Source organism: Somniosus microcephalus, chromosome 4, assembly GCF_052327205.1.
Source record: "Somniosus microcephalus isolate GS21.2 chromosome 4, FLI_Smic_1.0, whole genome shotgun sequence".
Lineage (NCBI taxonomy): Eukaryota > Metazoa > Chordata > Chondrichthyes > Squaliformes > Somniosidae > Somniosus > Somniosus microcephalus.
Window position 1 is genome coordinate 158,419,626 of NC_140990.1, and position 24,403 is coordinate 158,444,028.

The 24,403-nt window shown below is 49.4% G+C and overlaps 1 pseudogene across 1 annotated transcript in view; it reads right to left on the reverse strand.

Annotated features, from left to right (window-relative positions):
* Positions 1-2,826: 2,826 nt before the first annotated feature.
* LOC147119953 (E3 ubiquitin/ISG15 ligase TRIM25-like) overlaps positions 2,827-24,403 on the reverse strand; it is a 78,571-nt pseudogene continuing 56,994 nt past the window's right edge. Inside the window, exons 11-13 of the transcript XR_015078106.1 lie at positions 23,621-23,689; positions 7,507-7,549; positions 2,827-6,361 (exon numbers count right to left, since the gene is read on the reverse strand). The product of XR_015078106.1 is annotated as an E3 ubiquitin/ISG15 ligase TRIM25-like (transcript). The remainder of the gene's footprint in view (positions 6,362-7,506; positions 7,550-23,620; positions 23,690-24,403) is intronic.

Genomic DNA, 24,403 nt, shown 5'->3' on the forward strand with positions numbered 1-24,403 from the left:
AATCAGAGACTAAGGTCCAGAACTTAAATAAAGGGAATTACGAGGGTATGAGACGGGAATTGGGTAAGATTGATTGGGTGGTGTTTCTGGGGGGATTGACAGTGGATAGACAATGGCAAGCATTCAAAGATAGAATGGAAGAATTCCAGAACATGTTTATACCGGTTTGGCATAAAAATAAACCTAAAAAGGTGACTCAACCGTGGATAACGAGGGAAATTAGGGACAGCATAAAATTAAAAAAAAGGGCATATCAACTGGCAAAAAAAAGCACCAGACCGGAAGATTGGGGGCAGTACAGGATACAGCAAAAGAGGACAAAGGGATTAATCAGGAAGGGGAAAATAGAATACGAAAGTAAACTTGCAGCAAACATAAAGACAGACTGCAAAAGCTTTTATCGGTATATCAGGAGGAAAAGACTGGTAAAATCCCAAGTCGGTCCCTTGCAGTCCGATTCGGGAGAATATATAATGGAGAATAAGGAAATGGCAGACCAATTAAACTCATACTTTGGTTCTGTATTCACAAAGGAGGACACAAATAACCTCCCAGGAATATCGGCAAACATAGGGACTAATGAGAGGGAGGAGCTGACAGAAATTAGTATCTCTAGGGATATGGTGTTGGGTAAGTTGAGGGGACTGAAGGCCGACAAATCCCCGGGGCCTGATAAACTACATCCTAGGGTACTTAAGGAGGTGGCCCTGGAGATAGCAGATGCTCTAAGGATCATCTTCCGGAACTCCATTGACTCGGGAACAGTACCCGTGGATTGGAGGGTAGCTAATGTTACCCCAATATTTAAAAAGGGGGGTAGAGAGAAAGCAGGGAATTATAGACCAGTAAGCCTTACATCGGTTGTGGGCAAAATGCTAGAGTCCATTATTAAGGATAAAATAGCGGAGCACTTGACAAATGGGGAAAGGATCGGACAGAGTCAACATGGATTTACAAAGGGTAAATCGTGTTTGACTAATCTGCTGGAATTTTTTGAGGAAGTAACTGGTAAAATAGATGGGGGAGAGCCAGTGGATGTGGTGTACCTTGACTTCCAGAAAGCCTTCGATAAGGTTCCACACAAAAGATTATCATGCAAAATTAAGGCTCATGGGATTGGGGGCAAAGTATTAACGTGGATAGAGAACTGGCTGGCGGATAGAAAACAGAGAGTTGGAATAAACGGCTCGTTTTCGGAGTGGCAGGCAGTGACCAGCGGGGTGCCGCAAGGATCTGTCCTGGGACCCCAGCTGTTCACAATATATATAAATGATCTGGATCAGGGAATTGGATGCAATATTTCCAAATTCGCTGACGACACTAAACTAGGAGGAGGGGTGGGCTCTGATGAGGATGTCAGGAGGCTACAGTGCGATTTGGACAGGTTGGGGGAATGGGCGGATACGTGGCAGATGCACTATAATGTGGATAAATGCGAGGTTATCCACTTTGGGGGTAAAAACAGGAGGGTAGATTATCATCTAAATGGCAATAGATTGGGAGATGGGGAAGTGCAGAGGGACCTGGGTGTTCTTGTGCACCAGTCACTGAAGGAGAGCATGCAGGTGCAACAGGCGATTAAGAAGGCAAATGGTATGTTGGCCTTCATATCAAGGGGGTTCGAGTATAGGAATAGGGATACCTTACTACAGCTGTACAAGGTGCTGGTGAGACCGCATCTGGAGTATTGTGTACAGTTTTGGTCGCCCCATCTGCGGAAGGATGTTCTTGCCATGGAAAGAGTGCAACGGCGATTCACCAGGCTGATACCTGGAATGGCGGGAATGACCTACGAAGAGAGATTAAATAGTTTGGGCTTGTACTCACTGGAGTTTAGAAGATTGAGAGGGGATCTCATCGAAACGTATAAAATTATGGCAGGCCTGGACAGGCTGAATTCAGAGAGAATGTTTCCAATGGCCGGGGAGCACAGAACCAGGGGCCACAGTCTAAAAATAGCGGGCAAATCATTTAAAACAGAGATGAGGAAGAATTTCTTCACTCAAAGAGTGGTGAGCCTGTGGAATTCCCTGCCACAGAGGGCTGTGAAGGCTAATTCAATAAATATTTTCAAGAGAGAATTGGATATATTTTTGAAGGCTAAGGGGATTAAGGGTTACGGAGAAAAGGCGGGGACGGGGTACTGAACTGGTAAGATCAGCTATGATCTCAGACGAAGATCAGCCATGATCTCATTGAATGGCAGAGCAGGCTCGAAGGGCCGAATGGCCTACTCCTGTTCCTATCTCTATGTTTTAAATGTTTAAAGCCTGGTTCATCCATTCAAAAGGACCCCATTAATAGCATCGAATTGTTTCTTAAATGGTTCCAGTACCAGAGGGAGAGCAAAGAAACAGAAATGGAGAGAGTCAGCATCGTGAGGGGGGGGGAGCGCTGGCAGCGACAGCGCGGTATCAACACTTGCTCACGGTGTACAACGGAGGCCCGGCCCGCTGCAGATAGACTGACATCCCCGGGGCAGAGGGCAGTTAGTGTGGTTGGTATTTAGGGTCAGGATGTGGGACTGATAACCTGTACCCCAGTGAGAGTCAGTGTTTTCAGGGAACAAGTGAAGGGAATGTGGCGAAGTATTTGTCGCATCCATGCTGGAATCCTCCAGAATGAACAGCCCATTGATGAGTGTGCTGGCCCTGAGGGTGGGGCTCTCGCTGGGCCTGTGTACTGTTAGCTGACCGGACTCGATTCACTTTCAAACAACTTTCCCCACTCTTCCACCTCACTGCTGCAGTGACCTTTTTATCTAAAACAAGCAGAATGAAAGGGGGCTGGCTACCCACCCCCCGAGACACAAAGGAGCAGCGCACAGTCAGGCGAGGAAGGTTTATTGAGTCTGAAACGATGAGATACAAGTAAATGAATACAATATGTTGAGTGAACAGACTCCCAGTCTCCAACAGCAATCACATTATGAATCAGGAAAGGCCCCAGAGAGTTACCCCTTCCCTACGTATATTACGCAGCGTGCCACTGGTAAACACAGAGCTCGACAGCTGAGCGGTCAGATTACTGCACTCTGGGGAGGGAGAATGCATTCTCCCCGGTGTCCTGGGGCCAACATTTATCCCTCAACTAACATCATTAAAACAGATTATCCAGTCATCATCACGTTGCTGTGCACAAATTGGCTGCTGCGTTTCCTACATTACAACAATGACTGCACTTCAAAAGTACTTAATTGGCTGTAAAGTGCTTTGGGACTTCCTGAGGTCATGAAAGGCGCGTTCTTTCTTTCATTGGTAAGAAGTTATAGTCACAAACGGAGAAACTCAAAGGAAAATGTAATATTTCAAATCATCCCACCATTCTCCAGATAAAAAAATATAAAACAATGTCAACGAGAACAGAAAACATGAGAAATAATCACAAGAATATATCTTTTTAAAAGATTCTGAGTTCAGGAATGAGCGCCCTCGATATTACCGGCTGGTGGATGTGGTATTGGTGTGACTCTGCCCACGAGCAGCTGTACCCACATCGAGTGGGGGACAGGAAGCAGGGCTTGGATCAGATTCACAATGGCCCCTTGTCACCAGATTCAATTATAAATCTACAACATTTCAGTGCTGTTGGCAAGGCAGCCAGCAGGAGCAACCGGCCACTAGTATAACTAGGACTGGCTTACCTGGCACTGGTTTAACTAGCACTGGGCACCAACCTAACTACCACAGGGCAATGGCCTAACTAGCACCAGGCACTGACATAACTAGTACTGGACACCGGCATAACTGCCGCAGGGCATAATGAGCACTGGGCACTGGCATAACGAGCACTGGGTAACTAGCACCAGGCACTGGCTTAACTAGCACCGCATAACTAGCACTGGCATAACGAGCACCGGGTAACTAGCACCAGGCACTGGCATAACTAGCACTGGGAACCAGCAAAACTAGCACTGGGAACCAGCATAACTAGCATTGAGCACCGGCATAACAAGCACCGGGCACCAGCATAACTAGCACTGGCATAACGGGCACTGGCATAATGAGCACCAACTTAACTAGCACTGGGAACCGGCAGAACTAGCACTGGAAACCAGCATAACTAGCACAGGGAACCAGCATAACTAGCACCCAGCACTGGCTTAACTAGCACCGGCATAACTAGCACTGAGCACCAGCATAATGAGCACTGGGAACCAGCATAACTAGCACCCAGCACTGGCTTAACTAGCACCGGCATAACTAGCACTGAGCACCAGCATAACGAGCACTGGGCACCAGCATAATGAGCACTGAGCACCAGCATAACTAGCACTGGGAACCAGCATAACTAGCACCCAGCACTGGCTTAACTAGCACCGGCATAACGAGCACTGGGCACCAGCATAACGAGCACTGGGCACCAGCATAACGAGCACTGAGCACCAGCATAACGAGCACTGGGCACCAGGCACTGGCTTAACGAGCACCGGCATAACAGGCATCGGCATAACTAGAAACGTGCACCAGTATAATTAGCACTGGGAACCGGCATAACTATCACCAGGCACTGCCATAACTAAATGCACAACTAAGTAACCAGCCCTGAGCAACTTGGGCACCGTGGTAACCTGGCACTGAGTAACCAGGAATTGCAGTAACCGGGCACTGCATTGACCGGGCACCGCTGTGCCGTGCGGAGAACCAGCATCAGGTGAACTCCTGGATACTGTGCAGATTAACAGTGCCTGGGAACATAAGAACATAAGAAATAGGAGCAGGAGTCGGCCAATCGGCCCCTCGAGCCTGCTCCGCCATTCAATAAGATCATGGCTGATCTGATCCTAACCGCCAATCCACTATCACAGACTGCTGGTAAATCGCAGGCTGAGCTGAGGGTGAGGAGTAACTCGCTTCAAATCGCCCGCCCGTAAAACTCAGGCAAAGGGTTTAATTGAAATACATGAAGTGATTCCTACACTAACTCGGCGCCAGTTAAAGGCAGCAATTTCTTCAATACCACAGATTTGAGATGAATTCTGTTCACTCCCCTGGGGTTCCTGCTATTCTCAGGTAGTTTAATAAAGGTGCGAGGGGGAAACGCAAACAGCTACTCCTGGTTCCCAGCCCATCACCTCCGCACAGCCGCTCTGTGTCTGCTGGTAGCTGAAACATAGAAACATAGAAGATAGGAGCAGGAGTAGGCCATTCGGCCCCTCAAGCCTGCTCCGCCATTTAATGAGATCATGGCTGATCATCCAAACTCAGTACCCTGTTCCTGCCTTCTCCCCATAATCCTTGATCCCTTTAGCCTTAAGAAATATATCGAACTCCTTCTTGAATATATTTAATGAATTGGCCTCGACGGCCTTCTGTGGTAGAGAATTCCACAGGTTCACCACTCTGGGTGAAGAAATTCCTCCTCATCTCAGTCCTAAGTGGCTTACTCCTTATCCTGAGTGTTTGTGGGGACAATCTCTGGGCACGTGCCCTGCACCCAGCAGAGATATACTGGGGGGGGGCGGGACAGCATCAGTTCCACTGTAACAGTGGGCGGTACAGCTCAAACCCACTAACCCCCCCCACCGATCTCCACACACCCTGGGATCAGACTGCCTGCTGTTGATATATTGCCAGTGCTGGAGCCCAGCCCGGGTTTTCCCCGTTCCCGACACCATTACTCCAGCCCGGGTTTTCCCCGTTCCCGACACCATTACTCCAGCCCGGGTTTTCCCTGTTCCCGACACCATTACTCCAGCCCGGGTTTTCCCTGTTCCCGACACCATTAACGCTGAATTTGTTTAAGATTTCCTAAAAATAATTTTTGAAGCGGCAAAATAAATGCACAAAATCTGACGTTGGGACGATCCTGGGCCGAGCGGTGCAGGAACCTTCGGATCACTGACCCAGAGTGAGCTTCGTGCCACTCGAGCCCACCCAGAAAGCAGGGAAGACCTGGCACTGAAACTGGGCTTTGAAGCCGTACAACAACAGCATGGAGGAACTGACGGAATAGAAGGCCACAACCCCCGTCTCGAAGTCCAGGTACACCCCAATCACCTTGGGCTGCGGAGCATTCAGAATAACTTCCCGGTCCCCATGCCAGACTGACAGCTTCTGGCCGAAGCTCTCCAAACACCAGCTCAGTGCGTTCCTCCCCAGCCGACTCCTGGAACCGCCCCGATCCATCCCAATGCATGCGATCCCGATCGCCCAGAAACTGCTCCCGTTGTTGGTCACTTCCCAGTAACGCCGGCCATTTGTAAAGCACTGCAGGCCCAGCACCTGGGAACAGTTGAAGAACCTCTCGGGTAGGTCAGGGTAGGCCTGCAACTGCTCTGTGACACACAGGCTGGTGTAGCGCTCAGTCAGGGCCAGCTTCTTGTGGGCAGTTCGCTGGTTGAAGGTCACCCTACAGTTGTCTGCAGAATACAGAACACATCACCATTAGTCAAAGCGAGTGGTACCCAGCATCCGTTGCAATAGGAATGGTCCAGTCACATGCCTGGGTTACACTAAGCACGGAGAGTAACCTGGCACAGGGTTAGACGCCTAGTTATCACATCTCATTCACGGGATGTGGCCTTACAGCATGTGTGCAGGCTTTCCAATATTACCAAATCTTCCCCTGCAGCCACAGTGCGCCGGTGGTGGAGGGACTGAATGTTTAAGGTGGTGGATGGGGTGCCAATCAATCGGGCTGCTTTGTCCTGGATGGTGTCGAGCTTCTTGAGTGTTGTTGGAGCTGCACTCATCCAGGCAAGTGGAGAGTATTCCATCACACTCCTTGTGCCTTGTAGATTGTGGAAAGGCTTTGTGAAGTCAGGAGGTGAGACACTCACCACAGAATACCCAGCCTCTGACCTGCTGTTGTAACCAAAGTATTTATGTGGCCGGTCCAGTTAAGTTTCTGGTCAATGGTGACCCCCAGGATATTGATGGCGGGGAATACAATGATGGTAATGCTGTTGAATGTCAAGGGCAGTGGTTAGACGCTCGCTTGTTGGAGATCGTCATTGCCTGGCACTTGTGTGGCGCAAATTTTATATACAGCACAGAAGCAGGCCATTTGGCCCCACGGCTTGGGGGGGGAGGGGGCGGGGGGAGAGAGGAGGGGGCGGGGGGAGAGAGAGGAGGGGGCGGGGGGAGAGAGAGGAGGGGGCGGGGGAGAGAGAGGAGGGGGCGGGGGGAGAGAGAGGAGGGGGCGGGGGGAGAGAGAGGAGGGGGCGGGGGGGAGAGAGAGGAGGGGGCGGGGGAGAGAGAGGAGGGGGCGGGGGGAGAGAGAGGAGGGGGCGGGGGGGAGAGAGAGGAGGGGGCGGGGGGAGAGAGGAGGGGGCGGGGGGAGAGAGAGGAGGGGGCGGGGGGAGAGAGAGGAGGGGGCGGGGGGAGAGAGAGGAGGGGGCGGGGGGAGAGAGAGGAGGGGGCGGGGGGAGAGAGAGGAGGGGGCGGGGGGAGAGAGAGGAGGGGGCGGGGGGAGAGAGAGGAGGGGGCGGGGGGAGAGAGAGGGGGAGGGAGGGGGGGGGAGAGAGAGAGGGGGGAAGAGCGAGATTGTTCCTGTGATACTCACACAGCGTGAAGTCTTGTCTGGGCTTTGGTGAAGAGCGGTTTTCCTGTGAGAGACACAAAGATAAATCACTGAGTCTGTCGTTACAATGCAGAAAACTGTACTGATTTAATCAGACACATAGATCTGCCTATTTGTGGAAAGGGACATTCATCCATTTGGTGCTTTGTATCCTTCGAACACACCACAGGGCTTCACCTGCTGTGTCGGTGAATGAGGAGCCATTCTGAGTTAGTGACATCGCCCACATGGCAGCCCTGGAACCGCAGCTTCATCCACTGCTGGTGACGTTGGTTGAGGGAGGAATGTTGGCCCCGGACACTGGGAGAACACTCTGTTCCCCAAAGGTCGTGGAATTTTGTACGTCCACCCGAGTGTGCAGACAGGGCCTTGGCTTAATGTCTCATCCGAAAGAAGGTCCCTCTGACAGTGCAGCACTCCCTCAGTACTGCCCCTCCGACAGTGCAGCGCTCCCTCAGTACTGCCCCTCCGACAGTGCGGCACTCCCTCGGTACTGCCCCTCCGACAGTGCGGCACTCCCTCGGTACTGCTGCTCCGACAGTGCGGCGCTCCCTCAGTACTGCCCCTCCGACAGTGCGGCGCTCCCTCCGTACCGCCCCTCCGACAGTGCGGCGCTCCCTCCGTACCGCCCCTCCGACAGTGCGGCGCTCCCAGAGGCCGGTGTCGGGAGCAGCAGGAGAGTACAGTGAGTATTTAAACTCACTTTCACGGGCTGTTTTACAGAGGCTTACCAATCTCACAGACCGGCGGCGGCGTTCCAGAGCCATGTCACGATTCAAAACGTGACGCGGGCAGAAGGAAGCAGCTGTTTGGGTGAGTACAGCCAGGTGAGTACTTATAATACTCTATAGTTTGACAGTTAAGGTTAATAGTTTATAAAGTTTAGAAGGTCTTAATTTTTGTGGTTATAGTTTCTACGGTCTCTGTTGTGTAGCGGGGAGTGCTAGTAAACAAGGGCCCTTGAGTATATCATTTAATTGTAGTGTAATTAGTGGTATTGATTTGATTTAATTTAAAATAATTAAAGGGTTAAGTCATGGCAGCACAGCTCGGCCCTGTGGCATGCTCCTCCTGCACTATGTGGGAAATCAGGGACACGTCCTGTGTCCCTGCCGACCATGTGTGCGGGAAGTGTATCCAGCTGCAGCTACTGGCAGACCACATTGCGGCGCTGGAGCTGCGATTGGATACATACTGGACCATTCGCAATTCTGAGGCCGTCGTGGATAGCACGTTTAATGAGTTGGTCACACCGCAGGTAAAGTCTGCACAGGCAGGAAGGGAATGGGTGACCACCAGGCAGAGTAGTTGGCGCAGGCAGGTAGTGCAGGGGTCTCCTGTGGCCATCCCCCTCTCAAACAGATACACCACTTTGGATATTGTTGGGGAGGATGGCTCATCGGGGGAAGGCAGCAGCAGCCGCCAAATTCCTGGCACCGTGGGTGGCTCTGCTGCACAGGACGGGAGGAAAAAGAGCGGGAGAGCTATAGTGATGGGGGATTCTATTGTAAGGGGAATAGATAGGCGTTTCTGCAGCCGCAAACGAGACTCCAGGATGGTATGTTGCCTCCCTGGTGCAAGGATCAAGGATGTCTCGGGACGGCTGCAGGGCATTCTGGAGGAGCAGGGTGAACAGCCAGTTGTCGTGGTGCATTTGGGTACCAACGATATAGGTAAAAAACGGGATGAGGTCCTAAATGCTGAATATAAGGAGTTAGGAGGTAAATTAAAAAATAGGACCTCAAAGGTAGTAATCCCAGGATTGCTACCAGTGCCACGTGCTAGTCAGTGTAGAAATAGAAGGATATTTCAGATGAATACGTGGCTAGAGGAATCGTGCAAGGGGGAAGGATTCAAATTCCTGGGACATTGGAACCGGTTCTGGGGGAGGTGGGACCAGTACAAGCTGGACGGTTTGCACCTGGGCGGGACCGGAACCGATGTCCTAAGGGGAGGTTTGCTAGTACTGTTGGGGAGGGTTTAAACTAAAATGGCAGGGGGTTGGGAACCTGTGCAGGGAGACAGAGGAAAGGGAAGCAAGGATAGAAACAAAAGACAGCAAGGAGAAAAGCAAAAGTGGAAGGCAGAGAAATCAAGGGTGTAAATCAAACAGGGCTACAGTAAATAATAATTCTAAAAGGACTAAGAGTGTTAAAAAAACAAGCCTGAAGGCTGTGTGTCTTAATGCGAGGAGCATTCGTAATAAGGTGGATGAATTAGCTGCGCAAATAGATGTAAACGGATATGATATAATTGGGATTATGGAAACATGGCTCCAGGTGACCAAGGTTGGGAATTCAACATTCAGGAAGGAAAGGGAAAAGGAGGTGGGGTAGCATTGCGGGTTAAAGAGGAGATTAACACAATAGTAAGGAAGGATATTAGCTCTGATGATGTGGAATCTGTATGGGTAGAGCTGAGAAATACCAAGAGGCAGAAAACGTTAGTGGGAGTTGTATACAGACCCCCAAACAGTAATGCTGAGGTTGGGGATGGCATTAAACAGGAAATTAGAGATGCGTGCAATAAGGGCATAGCAGTTATCATGGGTGATTTTAATCTGCATATAGATTGGGCTAACCAAATTAGTAACAATACTGTGGAGGAGGTAGTCCTAGGGTGTATACGGGATGCTTTCCTGGGCCAATATGTCGAGGAACCAACTAGAGATCAGGCCATCTTAGACTCGGTATTATGTAATGAGAAAGGATTAATTAGCAATCTTATTTTATGAGACCTCTTTGGGAGGAGCGATCATAAAATGATAGAATTCTTCATTAAGATGGAGAGTGAAGTAGTTGACTCAGAGACTAGGGTCCTGAATTTAAACAAAGGAAACTACGACGATATGAGGCGCAAGTTGGCTAGGATGGATTGGGGAATGTTACTTAAAGGGTTGACGGTGGATAGGCAATGGCAAACATTTAAAGATCGCATGGATGAACTACAGAATTTGTTCATCCCTGTTTGGCATAAAAATAAAACAAAAAAGGTGACTGAACCGTGGCTAACAAGGGAAATTAGGGATAGCATAAGATCCAAGGAGAGGACATATAAATTGGCCAGAAAAAGCAGCAAACCTGAGGATCGGGAGCAGTTTAGGATTCAGCAAAGGAGGACAAAGGGATTAATTATGGGGAAAATAGAGTATGAGAGTAAGCTTGCGGGGAACATAAAAACTGACTGTAAAAGCTTCTATAGATATGTGAAGAGAAAAAGATTGGTGAAGTCAAGCGTAGGTCCCTTGCAAAATAACAACAGAAAATGCTGGAAAAACTCAGCAGGCCAGGCAACATCTGTGGAGAGAAAATAGAGTCAACGTTTTGGGTCAAAACCCTTTGTCAAGACTAAAGAGGCACAGGAAATGAAATAGATTAAGAGGCCAAGCTGGGAGAGAACAAAAGAGAAGAGACATTAAGAGGTATTCAAAACGAGACGAGATGGTGATAGGACTAGTGGAGACAAAAGACGGCCCTAGATTAGGTGTGAAATGCGCTGGCAGAATGGGAGACAGCTGTCATGTGGGAAGAGAAAAAAAAAAGGGCGGGGGGGGGGGAAGGCCAAAACAAAGGTGTGGATAAAAAATATAAGTAAAAATGTAATAGGGGCCAAGGTTATGATCTGAAATTGTTGAACTCGATATTGAGTCCGGAAGGCTGTAAAGTGCCTAATCGAAAGATGAGGTGCTGTTCCTCGAGTTTACATTGAGCTTCCGTGGAACAATGCAAGAGGCCAAGGACGGTGAGGTCTGAGTGGGAATGGGACGGTGAATTAAAATGACAGGCGACCGGAAGCTCGGGGTCACCCTTACGGACTGAACGGAGGTGTTCCGCAAAGCGGTCACCCAATCTGCGTTTGGTCTCCCCAATGTAGAGGAGACCGCATCGTGAGCAGCGAATACAGTATACTAGATTGCAAGAAGTACAAGTAAATCGCTGTTTCACCTGGAAGGGGTGTTTGGGGCCCTGGACAGTGGGAAGGCGGGAGGTATAATGGCAGGTGTTACATCTCCTGCGCTTGCACGGGAAGGTGCCAGGCGAAGGGGAAGGGGTGCTGGGGGTGATAGAGGAGTGGGCTAGGGTGTCTCGGAGGGAGCGGTCCCTACGGAATGCTGAAAGGGGAGGGGAGGGGAAGATGCGTTTGGTGGTGGGATCACTTTGGAGGTGGCGGAAATGGCGGAGGATGATCCGTTGAATGTGGAGGCTGGTGGGGTGAAAGGTGAGGACAAGGGGAACCTTATCGTGGTTCTGGGAGGGAGGGGCAGGGGTGAGGGCAGAAGTGCGGGAGATAGAACGGACACGGTCGAGGGCTGTGTCAACCACGGTAGAGGGGAATCCTCGATTGAGGAAAAAGGAAGACATGTCGGAAGCACTGGTGTGGAAGGTGGCATCGTCGGAGCAGATGCGGCGGAGACGGAGAAACTGGGAGAATGGAATCAAGTCCTTACAGGAGGCGGGGTGGGAGGAAGTGTAGTCCAGGTAGCTGTGGGAATCAGTGGGCTTGTAGTGAATGTTGGTCAATGTGAATGTTAGTGAATGTTTATCTGCAGTATTTTGCTATCGTAGGTCCCTTGCAGTCAGAACAAAGAAATGGCAGACCAATTAAATACATACTTTGGTTCTGTCTTCACAAAGGAGGACACAAATAACCTCCCAGAGATGTCAGGGAACATAGGGTCTAATGAGAGGGAAGAACTGAATGAAATCAGTATTTGTAGGGAAATGGTGTTAGGGAAATTGATGGGATTGAAGGCCGATAAATCCCCAGGGCCTGATAATCTACATCCTAGGGTACTTAAGGATGCATTGCTGGTCATCTTTCAAAATTCTATAGACTCTGGAACAGTTCCCATGGATTGGAGGGTAGCTAATGTTACCCGACTATTTAAAAAAGGTGGTAGAGAGAAAACGGGGAATTATAGCCCGGTAAGCCTGACATCGGTAGTGGGGAAAATGCTAGAGTCCATTATAAAAGATGTAATAGCAGAGCACTTGGAAAACAGTGACCGGATCGGACAAAGTCAACCTGGATTTACAAAAGGTAAATCGTGCTTGACTAATCTACTAGAATAGATAAGGGATAACCAGTGGATGTGGTGTATTTGGACCTTCAGAAGGCTTTCGATAAGGTCCCGCATAAGAGATTAGCGTGTAATGTTAAAGCACATGGGATTGGGGGCAAGGTATTGACTTGGATAGAGAACTGGTTGGCAGACAGGAAGCAAAGAGTTGGAATAAACGGGTCTTTTTCCGAATGGCAGGCAGTGACTAGTGGGGTACCGCAGGGATCGGTGCTAGGACCCCAGTTATTCACAATATATATTAATGATCTGGACGAGGGAACCAGATGTAATACCTCCAAGTTTGCAGACGACACAAAGCTGGGTGGGCATGTGTGCTGTGAGGAGGATGCAGAGAAACTCCAGTACGATTTGGACAGGTTGGGTGATTGGGCAGATGCATGGCAGATACAGTATAATGTGGATAAATGCGAGGTTATCCACTTTGGTGGCAAAAACAGGAAGGCAGATTATTATCTGAACGGCAATAGATTGGGAGAAGGGGAAGTGCAACGAGACCTGGGTGTCCTTGTGCACCAGTTGCTGAAGGTAAGCATGCAGGTGCAGCAGGCGGTTAAGAAAGCAAATGGTATGTTGGCCTTCGTAGCGAGAGGATTCGAGTACAGGAACAAGGATGTCTTGCTGCAGTTGTACAGGGCCTTGGTGAGACCACACCTTGAGTATTGTGTGCAGCTTTGGTCACCCGAGGAAGGATGTTCTTGCCACGGAGGGAGTGCAGCGAAGATTCACCAGGCTGATACCTGGGATGGCAGGAATGACATATGAAGAGAGATTGGGTCGATTAGGCTTATATTCGCTAGAGTTCAGAAGAATGAGAGGGGATCTCATTGAAACTTATAAAATTCTAACAGGACTAGACAGACTAGATGCAGGAAGGATGTTCCCGATGGCGGGGGAGTCCAGAACCAGGGGTCACAGTCTAAGGATAAAGGGTAAGCCATTTAGGACTGAGTTGAGGAGTGATTTCTTCACCCAGAGAGTGGTGAACCTGTGGAATTCTCTACCACAGAAGACAGTTGAGGCCAATTCATTAAATATATTCAAGAAGGAGTTAGATATATTTCTTAAGGCTAAAGGGATCAAGGGATATGGGGAGAAAGCAGGGACAGGGTATTGAATTTGGATGATCAGCCATGATCTCATTAAATGGTGGACAAGGCTCGAGGGGCGGAATGGCCTACTCCTGCTCCTATCTTCTATGTTTCTATGTTTACTGCCCCTCCGACAGTGCAGCGCTCCCTCAGTACTACCCCTCCGACAGTGCAGCGCTCCCTCAGTACTACCCCTCCGACAGTGCAGCGCTCCCTCAGTACATCAGAGTGTTACAGTGAGGGGTGTGGGTTATAACTGTTACAGTGAGGGGGGGGGGGTATATCGGAGGGTTACAGTGAGGGGTATGGGGTACATCAGAGTGTTATAGTGAGGGGTGTGGGGTATATCAGTGTTACAGTGAGGGGTGTGGAATATATCAGAATGTTACAGTGAGGAGGTATATCAATGTGTTACAGTAAGGGGTGTGCGGTATATCAGAGTGTTACAGTGAGGGCAGGGGGTATATCAGAATGTTACACTGTGGGGGTATATCAGTGTTAGTGAGGGGTGCGGGGTATATCAGAGTGTTAGTGAGGGGTGTGAGGTATATCAGAGTGTTACAGTGAGGGGTGTGGGGTATATCAGTGTTACAGTGAGGGGTGTGGGGTATATCAGAGTGTTACAGTGAGGGGTGTGGGGTATATCAGTGTTACAGTGAGGGGTGTGGGGTAAATCAGTGTTACAGTTGTAATGTATATATACCTTAAGGGAGAGAACTACTTTTTACAGCTCCTGTATACTGTAGTACCGGCAGTGACCACACCTGTATATAAACCCTGAGTAGTGATCTGTACAGTTAGTTCTAGAGTAACCCTCATTCAGTAAACACCTGTTGAATCGTTCCCTGCAGTCTGTTGTCTGATTAGTGAAGGACACAACATTAAGATACACGGACATAACATTGGCGACGAGGCAGATTCGAACCTACCTGCAACTCTGCATCACCTCCCAGGGATTCGCTCCTGGAGAACAGTGGAAGAAGGTCGAGTCCAGAAGCACGGGCGTCGACCACGGGCAACCGCCCAGTCATCCAGCGCAGATTTGAGCATCGCAGGGGAGGCTGTCGAGAGCCAGGCTTGGCTTTCCAGTCACGGTGGTCCAGCGAAACGGGCTGGCAACAGGTACTGCGCAGACCCTTCCCAGACAGCGGCGGGCTAGAACCGACCGAGCGGCACAGAAAAAGGCTGAGCAGCGTCGACGGGGGACAGAGAGAGGGCAGAGTGCACAGGGCGCAGCCGGTGTTCAGGACCGAGCGGCGTCAACGGGGGAGAGACGAGAGAGAGCAGAGCGCAGCCGGTGTTCAAGGGCCGAGCAGCGTCAACGGGGGAGAGAAGCGCGCAGGAAAACACGAGGCGCTGCCATTGCCACGAGGACCGCAGAGAGCAGCGCTGGCAGCAGCGCACGAAACCCACAGGGCGTCGCCATTTGCCACGAGGACCGTCGAGAGCGGCGTCGGCAGCAGCGCGGGAGACGCCATTTTAAGCCAGTCTAACCATACCCAAAAATGCCAAAGAGTGGCAGTATCACAGCGTTCGACAATGAAGTTGAAGATTGGACGACATATGTCGAACGCATAGAAGTATACTGCAAGGCGAATGAAGTGCCAGATGACAAGAAAGCGCTGGTATTGTTGAATTCAATGGGTGCAAAAACGTATGGCTTACTACGAAACCTAGTAACCCCAGAGAAGCCAGTAGAATAGGATTTTGAAAACATAGTGTCAATCCTACAGGACCACTTAAACCCCACACCGCTGCTGATAGCAGAAAGATTTAAGTTTCACAAAAGGAACCAGCATAAAGATGAAAGTAATGCTGAGTATTTAACGGAACTGCGCAAGCTTTCGAAACACTGCCAGTTTGGAACGGGACTAGCAGATGCTTTAAGGGACAAGTTTGTGTGTGGGCTTCAAAGTGAAGGAACCCAGAAACGGCTTCTATCAGAAAAGGATCTTACGCTGGACAAGGCTTTCAGCATTGCAGTATCACACGAAGCAGCAGCACGGGGCGCTGCAGAGATACAACGGAGACCGCAAGAATATGGCACAAATGAAATGTCATACGAAACAGTGAAGTGCTATCGCTGCGGCAGAACAACACACGACCATAATGATTGCTGGTTCAAGGACAAAGTGTGCAGACAGTGTGGAAAAGTAGGACACATAGCAAGAGTCTGCAGGTCAAGAAAGAAAACCAGCAGCAAGAAATCTCCACAGGAGAAGTACAAGGAGGTACATAAGGTGACGGAGAGTAGTTCAGACGAACAGAAGAGTGATACAGACTCCGGAAGCAAGGAGCTGGGTTGTCTGAAACTACATAATGTGATCAAAACGGAGGATCACCAAACTATCTGGGTCACGCTCAAGATAGCAGGAGTCCAAGTGAAAATGGAATTGGACACAGGATCAGCCCTAACAGTCATAAACCGAAGGGACTACAAGCAGCTATTCTCACATATACCCTTGAGATACACAAAGATTGTCTTGAAGACGTACACGGGGCAAAAAGTCTATCCCAAAGGAAAAATAAGGGTGAACGTTATATATAACGGCAAGGAAACACCAAAAATGGACCTATATGTATTGCCAGATGGAGGACCACCACTACTAGGACGTGAATGGATCCAGAAGATACAGCTAGATTGGCATTCCATACAGGCACTGACAAAAAGGATGACGACGTCACACCTGGGCGACTGTCAAAGATCCTAATTGACGCGAAAGAAGTGTTCCAGCAAGGACTCGGAACACTAAAAGGCATGACAGCGATGAATAAAATTGAAGAAAACGCAAGCCCAAAATTTTTTACGGCCAGACCGGTACCTTATGCGATCCGCCCAGCCGTCGAAGCAGAGCTGGAGAATCTGGAACGTTCAGGTGTACTGTCCAAGGTAGACTGGAGCGAGTGGGCTACACCCATCGTCCCTGTGATGAAAAAGTCGTTGAGCAGCACGCCTGGGGAACCAAGGAAGGTTCGCATCTGTGGGGACTTTAAGGTAACAGTGAACCCGGTCCTTCACACCGTACAATATCCACTTCCGCGGATTGAAGATATTTTCGCCTCGCTATCTGGAGGGAAATGCTTCACTAAGATTGATCTGGCCCAGGCGTATCTGCAAATGGAGGTAGAAGAAGCATCAAAAAAATACTTCACAATCAACACCCATAAAGGTCTCTACCAATACAACCGGCTGGTATTCGGGGTAGCATCAGCTCCGGCTATTTGGCAGAGGGCAATGGAACAAGTCCTGCAAGGGATCCCAGGGACCCAGTGTTATTTGGACGACATCCTGGTCACGGGCGAAAATGACAGTGATCACCTTGCCAACCTGGAGCAGGTGCTCACTAGATTGCAGGAATATGGGCTCCGAGCTAACCGCCCCAAATGCGAGTTTTTTAGAAAACAGATCTCGTATTGTGGCCACGTTATCGATAAAGAGGGGTTACATAAGTCCCCAGAGAAGATTGAGGCAGTAGTCAAGGCTCCAGCACCGGAAAATGTGTCACAACTGAGGTCGTTCCTCAGGCTGGTAAACTACTACCATAAGTTCTTGCCAAATTTGTCTACAATACTACACCCACTGAACACCCTACTGCAAACTGGGGTGCCATGGAAGTGGAGTGACGAATGTAGATGAGCTTTCCAGAAGAGCAAAACACTAATCACATCGAAAGAGGTATTGGCCCATTAGAACCCGGCATTACCAATTCGGTTGGCATGTGATGCGTCACCCTACGGCATTGGAGCGGTGCTGTCGCACAAATTCTCGGACGGCTCAGAGAGGCCAATAGCCTTTGCGTCATGATCACTAACCTCAGCCGAGCATAACTACGCCCAGATTGACAGGGAGGCCCTCAGCCTAGTGTGGGGAGTGAAAAAGTTCAATCACTATCTGCACGGGCAGAAATTCACCTTGCTGACTGATCACCAGCCTCTTGTCTCCATTTTTAATCCGAAGAAGGGCGTTCCGGTGATGACTGCGCAACGACTACAAAGATGGTCACTTTTTCTAGGGGCGCACCACTATGAGATTGAATATAAGGGCACGAAACAGCATGGAAATGCTGATGGGCTATCACGCCTGCCACTGCCTACTGCGGAGGAAGCACCAGCAGTGGATCCTGTCGAAATATTCCATTCAACTATAGTTGAATACCTACCGGTAACTAACGCTTGTATCGAAAAGGAAACCCGAAATGACCCGACAATGTCTCGGGTATATGATTTGACGGTGAAGGGATGGCCAGCACATGGCGACTCACTGTTGCCAGCATTCTCATCCAGAAGAGAACAGCTGTCAGTATGCCAGGGGACCTTGATGTGTGGATCCCGAGTGGTAATTCCACCCAAGTTAAGGGAGAGAGTGCTCAATGAGCTTCACGAAGGTCATCTGGGAGGGGTGAAAATGAAAAGCCTTGCTAGGGCTTATGTGTGGTGGCCGGGGATCGATCAGCAAATCGAGGACCTGACAAAGAGCTGCTCAGGATGCCAGAAGGTCCAAAATGCACCACCACATGCCCCTCTACACCCATGGGAGTGGCCCTCATCTCCATGGCAACGGGTGCATATTGATTTTGCTGGTCCATTCATGGACTCAATGTTTTTAATAGCCGTGGATGCGCACTCGAAATGGCCTGAGGTGATCAAAATGTCCTCCACCACCACGGAGAAAACTATTGCAGTCCTACGGACCATTTTTGCCAGGAACGGCTTGCCAGAGCAGATTTGCTCCGATAACGGACCACAGTTTGTGTCCGAAAAGTTTCGAAGATTTATGAAAAGGAATGGGGTAAGGCATTACACATCCGCCCCGTATCATCCAGCCACAAATGGATTGGCTGAGAGGTTCGTACAAACCTTTAAAAAAGCAGTAAAGGCCATGTGCGATGACGACATTCCACTGTAGCATAAGGTGGACAATTTCCTGTTAGCCTACAGAAATGCGACACATGCAGTCACCAACCAGGCCCCGGCCATGATGTTCTTTAACCGAAGGTTGAGACCTCGTCTGGATTTGCTCAGACCAAATGTACGAAGAGATGTTGAGAGTAAGCAATTCCAGCACATCAATAAGAAGCCGACAGGGAGCTTCAATGTAGGGCAACCAGTCTTGGCCCGCGACTACCGAAGAGAAATGGCAACCAGGAACGATATGCGCACGGCAGGGGCCACTAATGTACACAGTGGATGTTGGGGAGAACATTGTGAGACGCCATGCTGACCAGATCCTAGACTCACAGGAACGAGTCAACCCCATGTCTCGGCCATACATACCTGGTGAGGAACCCGACGAACAGGTCGCATCTACCTCAGAAACAATAGCATTGGAAGCTGATGAATCAACTGACGACAGGGTGTTAGAATCGCCTCCGCACCAAGAGCGAGACACTCAGGAAAGGCGTTATCCAGAAAGAATCAGGAAGCCTCCCCAGAGACTGAATATATGAATGGACTATTTTCATATAACATTGTATATTAAAAATGTTAATTGTTAAATGAGTATTATGGTACTGTTAATCTAAAAGGGGAGGAATTGTAATGTATGTAATGTATATATACCTTAAGGGAGAGAACTACTTTTTACAGCTCCTGTATACTGTAGTACCGGCAGTGACCACACCTGTATATAAACCCTGAGTAGTGATCTGTACAATTAGTTCCAGAGTAAAGCTTTTGACAAAGTCCCGCATAGGAGACTGGTCAAGAAGGTAAGAGCCCATGGGATCCAGGGTGCCTTGGCGCGTTGGATCCTAAACTGGCTGAGTGGCAGGAGGCAGAGGGTGATGGTCGAAGGTTGCTTTTGTGACTGGAAGCCTGTGTCCAGTGGGGTACCTCAGGGATCGGTGCTGGGTCCCTTATTGTTTGTGATCTACATAAATGATTTGGATGAGAATGTAAAAGGTATGATCAGTAAGTTCGCAGATGACACGAAAATTGGTGGGGTGGTAAATTGCGAGGAGGAAAGCCTCCGGCTACAGGACGATATAAACGGGTTGGTCAGATGGGCGGAAAAGTGGCAAATGGAATTTAACCCTGAAAATTGCGAGGTGATGCATTTTGGACGGACAAATAAGGCAAGGGAATACACAATGAGTGGTAGGACCCTAGGAAGTACAGAGGGTCAGAGGGACCTTGGTGTACATGTACATAGATCCCTGAAGGCAGCGGAGCAGGTAGATAAGGTGGTTAAAAAGGCATATGGGATACTTGCCTTCATTAGCCGAGGCATAGAATATAAGAGCAGGGAGGTTATGATGGAGCTGTACAAAACGCTGGTGAGGCCACAGCTGGAGTACTGTGTGCAGTTCTGGTCGCCTCACTATAGGAAGGATGTGATTGCTTTGGAGAGGGTGCAGAGAAGATTCACCAGGATGTTACCTGGGATGGAGCGCCTCAGCTATGAAGAGAGGCTGGACAGGCTGGAGTTGTTTTCCTTGGAGCAGAGAAGGCTGAGGGGGGACCTGATTGAGGTGTACAAAATAATGAGGGGCATAGATAGGGTAGATAAAGAGGAGCTTTTCCCCTTAGTGGGGGGGGTCAATAACAAGGGGGCATAGATTCAGGGTAAGGGGCAGGAGATTTAGAGGAGGAACTTTTTCACCCAGAGGGTGGTTGGAATGTGCAACTCAATGCCTGAAAGGGTGGTGGAGGCAGGAACCCTCACAACATTCAAGAAGCATTTGGATGAGCACTTGAAATGCCATTGCATACAAGGCTATGGACCAAATGCTGGAAAATGGGATTAGACTGGACAGGGATGGATGGGCGGCGCAGACACGATGGGCCGAAGGGCCTCTTTCTGTGCTGTAAAACTCTATGACTCTATGACTCTAACCCTCATTCAGTAAACACCTGTTGAATCGTTCCCTGCAGTCTGTTGTCTGATTATTGAAGGACACAACATTAAGATACACGGACATAACAAAAGTGAGGGGTGTGGGGTGTATCAGTGTTAAGCGAGGGGTGTGGGGTATATCAGTGTTACAGTGAGGGGTATATCAGAGTGTTACAGTGAGGGGTGTGGGGTATATCAGTGTTACAGTTAGGGGTGCGGGTTATATCAGTGTTACAGTGAGGGGTTTGGGGAATATCAGTGTTACAATGAGGGGTGTGGGGTATATCAGTGTTACGGTGAGGGGTGTGGGGTATATCAGTGTTACGGTGAGGGGTGTGGGGTATATCAGTGTCACAGTTAGGGGTGTGGGTTATATCAGTGTTACAGTGAGGGGTTTGGGGTATATCAGTGTTACAGTTAGGGGTGTGGGGTATATCAGTGTTACAGTGAGGGGTGTGGGGTATATCAGTGTTACAGTGAGGGGTTTGGGGAATATCAGTGTTACAGTGAGGGGTGTGGGGTATATCAGTGTTACAGTGAGGGGTGTGGGGTATATCAGTGTTACGGTGAGGGGTGTGGGGTATATCAGTGTTACAGTTAGGGGTGTGGGGTATATCAGTGTTACAGTTAGGGGTGTGGGGTATATCAGTGTTACAGTTAGGGGTGTGGGTTATATCAGTGTTACAGTGAGGGGTATATCAGAGTGTTACAGTGAGGGGTTTGGGGAATATCAGTGTTACAATGAGGGGTGTGGGGTATATCAGTGTTACGGTGAGGGGTGTGGGGTATATCAGTGTTACAGTTGGGGTGTGGGGTATATCAGTGTTACAGTGAGGTGTGTGGTGTATATCAGTGTTACAGTGAGGGGTATATCAGAGTGTTACAGTGAGGGGTGTGGGGTATATCAGTGTTACAGTGAGGGGTGTGGGGTATATCAGAGTGTTACAGTGAGGGGTGTGGGGTATATCAGTGTTACAGTGAGGGGTGTGGGGTATATCAGTGTTACAGTGAAGGGTATAAGAACATAAGAACATAAGAAATAGGAGCAGGAGTAGGCCAATCGGCCCCTCGAGCCTGCTCCGCCATTCAATAAGATCATGGCTGATCTGATCCTAACCGCCAATCCACTATCACAGAACCATCTCCTGAATCTAACAGAATTAGACACGAAATAGGAGCAGGATCAGGCTACACGGCCCCTGGGCCCGCTCCGCTACCCACAGGGCCATGACCGATCCGAACCTAGACTCATGTCCAAATTCCTGCCCGCTCCCCGTAACCTTTAATTCCCTTTACTTCTAGGAAACTGTCTATTTCTGTTTTAAATTTATGTAATGATGTAGCTTCTACAGCTTTTTGGGGCAGCATATTCCACAGACCGACCACCTTCTGAGTGAAGTAGTTCCTCCTCATCTCAGTTTTGAAAGAGCAGCCCCTTATTCTAAGACTATGCCCCCTAGTTCTAGTTTCACCCATCATCGGGAACATCTTCCCCGCATCCACCCGATCCAACCCCTTCACAATCTTATATGTTTCAATAAGATCGCCTCTCATTCTTCTGAACTCCAATGAGTCGAGTCCCAATCTACTCAACCTCTCCTCATATGTCCATCCCCTCATCCCCGGGATTAACCGAGTGAACCTTCTTTGTACTGACTCGAGAGCAAGTATGTCCTTTCTTAAGTATGGACACCAAAACTGTACGCAGTATTCCAGGTGCGGTCTCACCAATACCTTGTACAACTGAAGCAATACCTCCCTATTTTTATATTCTATCCCTCTAGCAATGAAAGCCAACATTCCATTGGCCTTCTTAATCACTTGCTGCACCTGCATACTAACCTTTTGAGTTTCATGCACCAGGACCCCCAGATCCCTTTGTACTTCAGTACTTTCCAGTTTCTTGCCATTAAGATAATAACTTGCTCTACGATTTTTCCTGCCAAAGTGCATAACCTCACACTTTCCAGTATTGTATTCCATCTGCCAAATCTCTGCCCACTTACTTAGCCTGTCTATGTCCCCTTGCAGGTTTTTTCTGTCCTCCTCGCTCACTACTTTCCCTCCCATCTTAGTATCATCTGCAAACTTTGATATGTTACACTCGGTCCCCTCCTCCAAATCGTTAATATAGATTGTAAAGAGTTGGGGACCCAGCACTGACCCCTGCGGAACACCACTAGTTACTGATTGCCAGTCTGAGAATGAACCATTTATCCCAACTCTCTGCCTTCTGTTAGATAGCCAATCCTCTATCCATGCCAGAATATTACCCCCAATCCCGTGATTTTTTATCTTAAGCAATAATCTTTTGTGTGGCACCTTGTCAAATGCCTTTTGGAAGTCTAAATACACTACGTCCACTGGTTCCCCTTTATCCACCCTATACGTTACTTCCTCAAAGAACTCCAGCAAATTTGTCAGAGTGTTACAGTGAGGGGTGTGGGGTATATCAGTGTTACAGTGACGGGTGTGGGGTATATCAGTGTTACAGTGAGTGTTGTGGGGTATATCAGTGTTACAGTGAGGGGTGTGGGGTATATCAGTGTTACAGTGAGGGGTGTGGGGTATATCAGCGTTACAGTGAGGGGTGTGGGGTATATCAGCGTTACAGTGAGGGGTGTGGGGTATATCAGTGTTACAGTGAGGGGTGTGGGGTATATCAGTGTTACAGTGAGGGGTGTGGGGTATATCAGTGTTACAGTGAGGGGTGTGGGGTATATCAGCGTTACAGTGAGGGGTGTGGGGTATATCAGCGTTACAGTGAGGGGTGTGGGGTATATCAGCGTTACAGTGAGGGGTGTGAGGTATATCAGTGTTACAGTGAGGGGTGTGGGGTATATCAGCGTTACAGTGAGGGGTGTGGGGTATATCAGTGTTAAAGTGAGGGGTGTGGGGTATATCAGTGTTACAGTGAGGGGTGTGAGGTATATCAGTGTTACAGTGAGGGGTGTGAGGTATATCAGTGTTACAGTGAGGGGTGTGGGGTATATCAGCGTTACAGTGAGGGGTGTGGGGTATATCAGTGTTACAGTGAGGGGTGTGGGGTATATCAGTGTTAAAGTGAGGGGTGTGGGGTATATCACTCACGTGCGTCCTCTCCCTGGTCTGGAGCAGATCCTTGGCGTTGATTGGCTGATGGCCTAGGCTTGGCTTTCTCTGTGGGACGAGGGAGAGAATTAAACTCTGGCACAGTGTGAGACAGATAGTGCTACTCCAGCCCTCCCTCCATCTCGCACTCTCACCCTTTCCGCCTCTCCCTCCCTCTCAGACTCTCACACTCTGTCTCACTCTCCCTCAGGGGTCACTGGACAGTGATCAGGACCAGGAACCCTGGCTGATTTCCCCTCTCTCTAACCCAGGGGTCACTGGGCAGTGATCAGGAACAGGAACCCTGGCTGATTTCCCCTCTCTAACCCAGGGGTCACTGGACAGTGATCAGGAACAGGAACTCTGGCTGATTTCCCCTCTCTCAAACCCAGGCGTTGCTGGACAGTGATCAGGAGCAGGAACCCTGGCTGATTTCCTCTGTCGCTAACCCAGGGGTCACTGGACAGTGATCAGGAGCAGGAACCCTGGCTGATTTCCCCTCTCTCTAACCCAGGGGTCACTGGACAGTGATCAGGAGCAGGAACCCTGGCTGATTTCCCCTCTCTCTCTAACCCAGGGGTCACTGGACAGTGATCAGGAGCAGGAACCCTGGCTGGTTTCCTCTCTCTAACCCAGGGGTCACTGGAAAGTGATCAAAGCAGGAACCCTGGCTGATTTCCTCTCTCTCTAACCCAGGGGTCACTGGACAGTGATCAGGAGCAGGAACCCTGGCTGGTTTCCCCCCTCTCTAACCCAGGGGTCACTGGGCAGTGATCAGGAGCA